Below are 9,735 nucleotides of genomic sequence, written 5' to 3' on the forward strand. Positions count from 1 at the left end.
GCACGTACAGTTTACACTGACTGCGCATGACAATTCAGTCAGCGAAGCCCTGGGCCCTGCCCACCTGATGCCCCACCCTGAGGCTGAAGACCACACAGCTGCGCCATGCACAGGCTCAGCATGCAGATCTTCCCTAAAACGCATATGGTGTGGTATTTAAGTGACATATTTCCTCGCACTGCAAAACATAGAACTAGATACCTGGTGCAGTGTTATACTAAGTACATTTGGCTAAAAAGGGTTTCTGCTGTGAGTGGCACACAGAGGGCTTCGGGGTAACTTGGAGCTTCTTGTGCGGAATCGATATCAAAAGATTTCGGAAAATTAATTTTTTATTACCGGGGCTCCTGGTGCATGCGCCTTGTAATATATGAGCAAGCATTGAGCGACGAGTTAACTTTAACACTAGGTCCCAGAGTTCAGACGGAACCTGTCTCATAGCTGCCAAAGTTTCAGATTGCTATGTGTGACATTTTCATAATTTCTGTATAATTATGAGTGACATTTCAAGGACTAGTATGAGTGACACTTTCTACCGAGCAAAATCAAGCAATGTAGAAGAAGAAAACATAAAAATATCAGAGATTACACCCATTTGAGCAATGTGAAACTCTAAGGAGATCTTAAAACAGCTGCAAAGCACCAGAAATGGAAGGGAACTAACCTAGTGCCCTTTTAACCTGATTAGACAGTGACCACAGACACTCTGCATTAGGCAAGGCTCAGGAGAGTGAGGCTGGGGCATATGTAGATTACAGCCAGCCAGGGCGCTGTTGTGTGTAAAACGATATGTCCCCTTATGAGTGGATCCAAACATACGGCAGATGCTGACAGACCAAAAGAGAACTGGTTAAAGTTTGACACAGGCAACAAAAGGGGTGTGCAAGTTCACATCATCAGATGATCTGTGCTGTGCGTGCACTGAGCACAGTAGGTACAGCGATGTCAGTCATACTCAAAGTCAGTCTGGAGATTCAGAGGGGCAGACCAGAGTCGCTGCCATAAATAACATCAATCACCACAATATAGAAATGTCGAGCAGTAGAAAAGCATTAACTTGTTTAAAGGGTGTAGATGTCCTTGCAGATGAGAGAGATCACAGAGTTTATCACCTGCCACAATATGTCCATTAAATAGCTGAAAAGAGATATGTGCCTTCAGTGTATGGGATAAGGCCCTGATTGTAACACAGGTCCATTTACATACAATGCAATCAAATATAGCGTGCACTGTTTTAAATAGTTTTTGCGTATGTATTTAACAACAATGACTTTTCAAATGATGTTGCTCAATGACACTAATGCATGTTACTATTTTCAGTGGCTTCAGGATTGTGAATGGAGAAGCAGAGGAGCTAATTAAATATAAAACAGATCTTGCTTTAAATTAATTTAGGGAACAGTCACTGTACGGGACCTATATTTGGAAAAAACACCAACCTTTCCCTTGCAAAGCTAGCTGTTTGCACATCTCAGTATGTACTTTCACAATATAAATGAAAATGTTCTCTTACCATCATGGGTCAAGTGCCTGCTGACGAGACCCTGGACACTTTTTGGCAGCAGGTTGGTTGCCGGACTCCCATAATGGTTTTTAACCCTCTTATCCAATTCTTGCCTTCCGCTTTCGGCGCTCCATAACAGAGGGCAGCGACCGTGGTCTGCAAGGCTGGTTGCAGACAGACTCACTCAGGCCTTGAGTCACCGCTGACTGAATTCTATCAGCTCCCAATTGCAGCAATGCGGTTATATAGGAAAGGAAGCGGTGAAGAGCAGGTGATAGCAGGGGGTGCCCGGGCCAGTGAGAGCTGCAGCAGGCAGCGCTGAGAGCGCCGTGGTCATAATACTGTTTAAGCCTGAAGCGGGCGTTGTGAGATACCATAGCAGGGTATGCCAGGCTGTTCTGCCACTCCATGTCAGTGCAGGGGCGACTTAAGTCGGTATTCCAGTGTTGCCCCGTGTGGTAAGACATGCAGCGGCGTGTGTGTACAAGGAACTGGCCAACCATTGTGTTAGGTGGCTGCCCCTCCCCATTAAATGAATATATTGGATTGTTAGGTGCATGTCTGGTTCCCTTTGCTTGTCATCTCAGCATCCCCCATCGATCGGATAATCAATTGTGTGCAATAAAAACTGCCCGCTTCATGCCAGTGACCCAGCTCCTGCAGGGAGGTTGCTACTTTGCCCTGTGGTGTGCAAAGGAATGGCAGCATCGGAGCATAAGGTATTACCGAGTGAGTGTGAAAATGCGGCCTGCGCCATGATTCTGTGCAGCTCTTCTCCGCAGCACTGCCTCATACTAGCCAGCTGCTGCCGCGCAAAACAAACTCGCCGCACAGGCCGCGCTCCAACAGCAGGATATGACGTACGCAGCAATGACGTCAGGCTGTTGGGTGAGGCTTCCAGCAGACTGCTGCAACAAGCCCCAAGCTTGCTGGAGCAGCATGCTCAAGCCACGGGCGGCGCCGCGTCTGTGTCCATGTAGTGTACAGTGCACTTAGGGGGCCCCTGGAGCTCGAGGCTGCGGGGGCCTTTGTTACGCCCCTGCTGGGAAGCTTAATTACTCTAATAAATAAAAATTTCGATTGTTATCTGTAACGAGGTTACAACATCCTCAAACTATGTTCTAACTGTAATAGTAAGGGAGTAATTCAGACAATCAATATTAATTATCTCCTTAGCACCTACATTGAAGAATTCAACCATTCATATATCAATTCTGTATGAGTTTGAGTCTCTTATTCATTGACATCATTGTTTTCCATGCATTATAACTAGTGATTTGAATGAAAATCTGCCAGAGTTATTTACTGATACTTACACTTGTACAGATGGCCCTGCCTAAATATTGCTACTACCACTATCCAGTGGCTCTGGTTTCCTTTGAATGGGGGTGAATCTCAGGTTCTTAAGGGTAGCTGTCCAGCAATCCATGTGGATTGTCTGCTTGCAAACCACATGGAGTACACCTCCTGGAAAAAGGTGGAGCTCCAGTCCAACATAGAGATGTTAGATTTGCCTGAGTGGGTTTGCCTGACCACACGGTCCATGGCAGCCCTGAGAAGGAAGGCAAAAGGACCCGAAGCCTAAAATAATTGCCCAGGTACCTGCCAGAAATAGGACGGGCAGGGAGCATGAGAAACCCTTCCCTGAGACTCTGAGGTCTGGGAGAAGGCTGAGCCTGAGGGTGACACCCTGGACCCTACAGGGGAAGACATTTCTGCCCTACCATAGTTGGCTGGCAGGCAAGCTGAAAGAGGCCCTTCCGGGGCAGATTCTACAAAGCCAAGAGACAGTGCCCTACTCTTGTGAGCCTACTGCAACAGGTCAAGGCTAGGCAGCGAGTGACACCTCTGGTGATCACCGGATTTATTGGGAGAATCATCTCTTGTGTAGTGAACCTAAGGTTCCTGAACCTAGAGCAACCCGTGTGTTGGTGGTCCCCCAGTGCTACATGGCCTTCCTGCTGGGTTTGGCTCATGACATATGCAGGAAATCTTGGGCTGGCAAAAATGTTTGCAGGGTTGGTCACCCACTGAAAGACTTCTATCTGTGACTAGGACTGCAGGCAAAGGCCTGCTAGTCTCCCTGCTGAGTGAAGGGGCACTAAGATCACCTGCCCAAGAAGAGTGTGTCCTATGAGGGAGAGCATAGTGTTGGAGAAATAGGTGCATTGTGGAGCCCAGCAGAGAGGACTCCCTGAGCGAGGTGTGAGGGAACGTCCGCGCACCGATCGGGTTGTTGACAATATGCAGTGTAGGTTTGGCAACCCCTGTATGCCTGGAGAGGTCCGCCGTGGACTGAGCCATGAAATAGCACTGTGAGGGATTTGCCAAACCTGTACCGTTGAGCTGCGAAGATGCAATATACCACGGGGGCACCTGTAAAGTTGCTACTGTGAGAGTGCTGAGACTCGTAATCAACGTAGTGGAAGCATTTGCACCAATGGAGTCTGCGCCCATGCTGTGAAGTGCAGTAGCAACCCTACTATGCCAAGAGGGTCTGCTGGTACCAACACTGAAAAGAAGATTTGTGACATCACCCTAGAAAAAGACTGAGGCTGGGTTCAGCGCGTCGAGCATGCACAGCCACAGAACTGCCTCTGACAGATGTCCGCCACAGATGACATTGCACCCTCGCTGGGCTCTAGTCAGTAGCAGAAGAAAGGAGCCCCTCACCCCCCACCCACCACTAGGTAATGTTGACTTACCACATCTTCATGAGCTGGGAGCTTCTCTGATAACTGGAGAACTCTGGCAGCGCTGCTGGCGATGAGTGTGGCGTAATCTACAAGTGCTCCACACCACCCCCAGACAAATGGACTTGTTTAGAGATTAAACAACACCCTCAAGGGCATCGTTACAAGTCTACCAGAACCCACAAGGCATCAGTGGGGCATCTTCTTGCCATGATTACACGGAGTTTCCCTTAGAAGGTAGTGGGGTTCAGTCCCTTTGAACTTCTGCTTTGTCACCCTGTACGTAGACCTCTCAGTCTTGTCAAGGAGGGGTGGGAGCAAACTCCCAAGAAACCCTCTCAGGATGTAGTGAGCTGCATGTTGGCCCTCAGGCCTCAGATGAAGTGCTTCTGGGAAGAAACCACTGAAAACCTAGAAGCCAGCCAGGGAGTGATGAAGCACTGGTATGAGCAGAAGGCCACTCTGGTGGAATACCAACTTGGCCATAGGTATGTTATGGAGCCTGTGGAGTCCTGGGCCTTGAAGGACTGTTAGACTCAGACCTATGACGTCACAGAGCATAAGTGTGAGGTCCTGCATGTGGATTGCCTCTAGCCCAACCTCGAGAGGTCCAAGGTAACCGTGCTCCTGGTGATAGATGATGGGGTGGAAGAGGAAAGTGAGCCTCTCCCCAACCTCCTATCTTTCAAGGAGCAGGATGGGTCAGTAGAAAGAGTTGGAGTGATTGAGCACTCCAGTAGCCCTTGGTTGAGTCCGACTCTGTGTGGATACAGAGAACTCAACTCAGTCACTAAGAGTGATGCTCAACCCATCCCCTTTGATGATGAGTTCATAGACCGGTTAGGAGCTGTCAAATTCCAGAGCAGGTTCAACTTAAAGTCAGAGACTTGGCAGATTGCCTTAACTGAGGGGGCTAAGGAGATGTCTGCATTCTCCAACCCAGAGGGCCACTTCTAGTTTCGGATGTCTGCCATCTTCCAGAGGTTGGTCAACTATGTCCTGGCTGAGATGAATGCTTTCAGTGTTGCTTACCTAGACAACATTGTGGTCTTCATCTCCAGCTGGGAAGACCACCTATTCCATCTCCAGGAAGTGCTTCAGGCCCTTCAGTAGGCAGGCCTGACTATCAAGGCCTGTCAGTGCCAGGTAGAGCAGGGGTCTGTGGTTACTTGGGCCACCAGATCAGTGGGGGCAAGGTGCAGCACCTCCATGTGAAAATTCAGACCATCTTGGCTTGGGAATCCAAAAACACCCAGACTGAGATGAGAGCCTTCTTAGACTTCACCATTGTGGCACTCTTGACAGAGCAGACTACTAAAAAGCAGCCCAAGGTGGTGATCGGGACCAAGACATGCAGAATGCTTTTGACACCTTGGAGGAGGCCAGTTGCGCAGCACCTTTATTCAAGTTCTTACTTCTTTAAGGAATTCATTGTCCAGACGGATGCTTCAGAGCATCGAATAGGGACCATGCTCTCACAGCTGAATGAAAAGGGTCTAGACCAACCTGCAGTCTTCATCAGCCAGAGGTTACTTCCTGGGGAGCAGAGGTGAAGGGCAATTGAAAATGAAACCTTTGCAGTGGTTTGCAACAGTGGCAGCTCCTCCATTGGGGCGTGGGGGCATCGACCCACTGCTTTCTCGCAGTGCGAGAAGCAGAAACATAAAATGGTAAAATTACCATTTTATGTTTCTGCTTCTCGCACTGCGAGAGAGCAGTAGTGCCTGGTTGTGGGCGGGCGGGTGGCCGGTCCTGCTCGAGGGCAGGGGGGAGTGGCTTGCCCACAGTTGTGGGTCCTGACTGCTTTGGTCGGCCCTGGGGCCGACCAAAGCAGTCATGCACACTCTCCCTTTTCTCTATGTAGGTTGCATGCAGCCTACATAGAGAAAAGGGCCTTCCGTTAGGGGACGGCTGGTGCCCTGTGTGCCTGCACCGCACCAATCACAACACTGCCATTGCAGCGTTGTGATTGGCGGAGGGGAGGGAGACTGCCTGTGGGCGGCTTTCCTGATGAGAGCTGCACGAAAACGCGGGATGGCGGGAGTCGGGCCCTGGCCAAGAGCTGAGGCGGCGCGGGGCTGTGAGTTTTATTTTATTTTAAATAAACCCCTCCCACCTCCCCCATACCTCTGCGACGACCCCATTCCCCCCCCTTCTGCCCGTCATGCCGGCCGCGACTGAGGTCCATGGAGCATTTCCGGCAGGCCTTGGTCACTGAGCACTTAAAATGTTGTTCTTCATAGGGGCAGTAAAACCACGGAGGAGAGGATGCCTGGTCTGACGGCGTCATTGTGCAGGTCAGGCGCAGCACTTTGTTCAGCCACTCATTAGTATTAAGTTACACACATTTGATGGAAAGGTAGATTGAGTGAGCAGTTCGTCGACAGCATTTGCAATTAACCTCCGCCTGGTGTACAACAATTTTATTTTTATTTTTAAAGTAACCTGCGTGCTTACTCAAGCAAGGAGTAGAGTAATCTAGTGGCAGTTTTAAAATATTAACTAATTCTTGTAAACTGACCAAACATATTTTTTATACAGGCAGTACTTAGTAAATAAAACGCCCAACGAAGACTGTTACATGCTGGTTGGCCACTGTCATCTGCACTAAACCTCTTCTTGCCGCCCCTTTCTTTGCTATATGAAGCTTAGCAGTAATATCTCTGCTTATTATTAACAGTAAACGAAGTGGGTTTTAGTGTACGTGCTGTAACTACGCATTGTGTACAGTTTAAAACATTCATTTAACCAAGTTTCGGTGAACTTGCAGATTTGCACGAACAAGTTAACTTTCAACAGAAGGGCAAGTCAATGTGCAGGAAAGCAGCCGGGCGTCTGACAGTGCATCTTCTCTGCGCGCTGGCACCCCGTTCGCTCGGTGTGGAGATGGCACTGTGGCTGCAGTCGATTTTCACCCATGGCATTAACATTGGCGAGGTGAAAGTGGACATTTGCAAATTAGTCGAGAGGGGTTTCTGTGACCTCGAAGAGATTTGTTTTCACTTTATAGCCAAATCCCATGAAAATGTTTTTTAGTGTAGTTTAGTTAAAGTAAAACAACCTGCGCTACTTTTAACAAGTAAATTATTGTCAATTGTTGAGTCTTATCTACGACACGTCATTGTGAGGAGGTAATCAAACAGTTTATTAACACAAAAAGGTTTGGTGTTGTTTTGATTTCTTATATATATATATATATATCTCGGCTATTCTCTACAGCCAGTCATATGATGTATTTTTTTCAAAGGGGCCTTGCACGACCAACTTTAGTGTGCTGCTGTGAACATATTTAATGCAGGGAAGGCTAGTTACAGTTGTTGATTAGGTGAATTCGTTTTGTAATAAAAGCAAAAACTTTCAATTGGCCAGTAATGTAATTTTCCAGCAGGTAGCGCTGCGAGCGCCGCTTCGGGGGGCATATCAACAAGGGCTGGCGATATAATTATCGCCACTTTAGCGCCCGTTCTTGGGCGAAAAGCGGCGATAATTATATCGCATTATTTACAAGGACACGTTTTGTTCACGCCTCGCTTTGCATCTCTAATGAGGTGCAAAGTAGGCGTTCCCTGCAAAAACGAATGGGAAATGGTCGCTAACTGTCCTTCTCCGTATTTACAATACGGCCCAGGATACCCATAGCGATATTAAAAACAGCGCTCACCGCTGTTATCGCCGGTTTTGTACGTCTGCTTTTTTTATGACTACCCTATCTTTGGCTGAATCCACATCTCCCTAGCATCAAGAATCTCCCTAACGCCGCAGGAACATCGCTGGATTTCTAGTGATATTCCCGCATAACTCCGCTTTTGATGGATTCGTTATCGCTCTGGAGAAACGCGTTGTTGATAACGCGTTATCCAGGCGATAAATTCCAGCGATAGGCGGCGATAAATATTAAAGCGCTAAACGCGCTTTGCGATATTTATCGCCGTCTGTTGCTGATATGCCCCCACGTTTTTATACAGGCTGACGTAGACATGCTTGAGGGTAACAGTCCCACAAGTGTATTGCCTGACACTGATTAGGCCGTGGGACGGAGAGCGGGCCCCACTCTCGTATTAGAAAATGTTAATTGAGCTTTTCTCTGTCTCGGCACTGCACATTTCTTTGTTTAATGCCTCTTTGACAGAAATTCACACATTGAAATAAAAATATATATTTCTTTTAATTGACAGGTCTGCATCGTACTAGTTTAGAACAGAGTACAGGACTGACGTCACACACCTTTCGACTCTGGGTCAGAAAAAACATTACTGTCATCATTTTTCATTTTAAAGCTGTACAGCCTGGCATAATAAATCATATCAAGCGTAACGCTTTGATGTTCAGAAAGAAAAAAAAAACATATCTGGCCGAAAACGTAATAAACAAGTTTATTTTCATTTTAGAGAGCACGGTAGCTGGGAGCGACAGTCTTCTCCGAACCCCTCACATTTCACGAAAACCCATGCAGTAAAATATTTACATGTATTACGGTCTACTTCTCATTGCTACCTCTAATTACTTTATTCCAACTTGACTTCATGTGTTAGGTCATTTAAATGTATTGTTATTATTTTAATTGCTCAAATTTGCTTGAAAAAGCACCATTTGTCCACTCTTTTTAAAAAAAATTCTCAGGGGAGGACCCCCCCGAATCCCCGTAGGTTGCATCACCACTTTCAAATGTCACCAGCCGCAACTGGTCTGCAAAGACATTTGCAGTGGTCTGTGCCCTTAGGAAGTTGATACCATACTTGTTTAGGACTCATGAGTCCAGACAGACCACAGATCTCTCCGATGGCTAATGTAGATGAGGGGTGAGTATCCTAAACCGTTGAGGTGGTCTATCCCTCTACTGGGAATGAACTTTACTGTGCCCTAGAACTGACTATGACAATGCTGATGGTCTTTCCAGGTTCTTACACCTTAGCGATGAGAAGTCCCTTGAGGGTGGGAAGTTCTCCATGCTTTCAGCTGGGGTGGGAGAACACATGTTAGACCTGGCTTCCTAGGTGTGATAGTCCCCCAAACCTTTTATGCTCACGCCTCCTGTTTTGCTGTATTCATTTTTGTTGGCTTAAGGACTCTGTGCACTTTTACCACTGCTAACCAGTGCTAAAGGGCTTGTGTTCTCTCCTTCAAACGAGGTAAAATTGGCTTACACCTATTCATCACATTTAATTTACTTGTAATTCCCTAGTAAATTGTCCTACATGTACCAATGGTCCACAAATTAAATGCTGCTAGTGGGCATGCAGCACTCGTTGTGCCACCCACTACAGCAGGACTGTAAATCATGTCTCTAGCCTGCCACTGCAGCCTGTAGTGTAATCTTAAACTGCCATTTCGACCTAGTAAAATATCAATCAATCAGATCGTATTTGAATTGCGTGACTCATCACCCTGGGGGGTATCCAGGTGCTGTGCTGCAGGTCATAGTCGAAGAGCCAGGTCTTGAGTCCCTTCCTGAAGTTCTTCAGCGAGGGTGAAGTACGGAGGTGGATAGGGAGGGTGTTCCAGTCTTTGGTGGTGAGGTAAAAGAATGAGCATCATCTG

The 9,735-nt window shown here is 47.4% G+C and overlaps 1 pseudogene; it reads left to right on the forward strand.

Annotated features, from left to right (window-relative positions):
• The first annotated feature begins 233 nt into the window (after positions 1 to 233).
• Positions 234 to 364, forward strand: LOC146834944 (U11 spliceosomal RNA; annotated as a pseudogene).
• Positions 365 to 9,735: the final 9,371 nt, after the last annotated feature.

The sequence above is a fragment of the Triturus cristatus genome, chromosome 4_2, assembly GCF_964204655.1.
Source record: "Triturus cristatus chromosome 4_2, aTriCri1.1, whole genome shotgun sequence".
Taxonomy (NCBI): domain Eukaryota; kingdom Metazoa; phylum Chordata; class Amphibia; order Caudata; family Salamandridae; genus Triturus; species Triturus cristatus.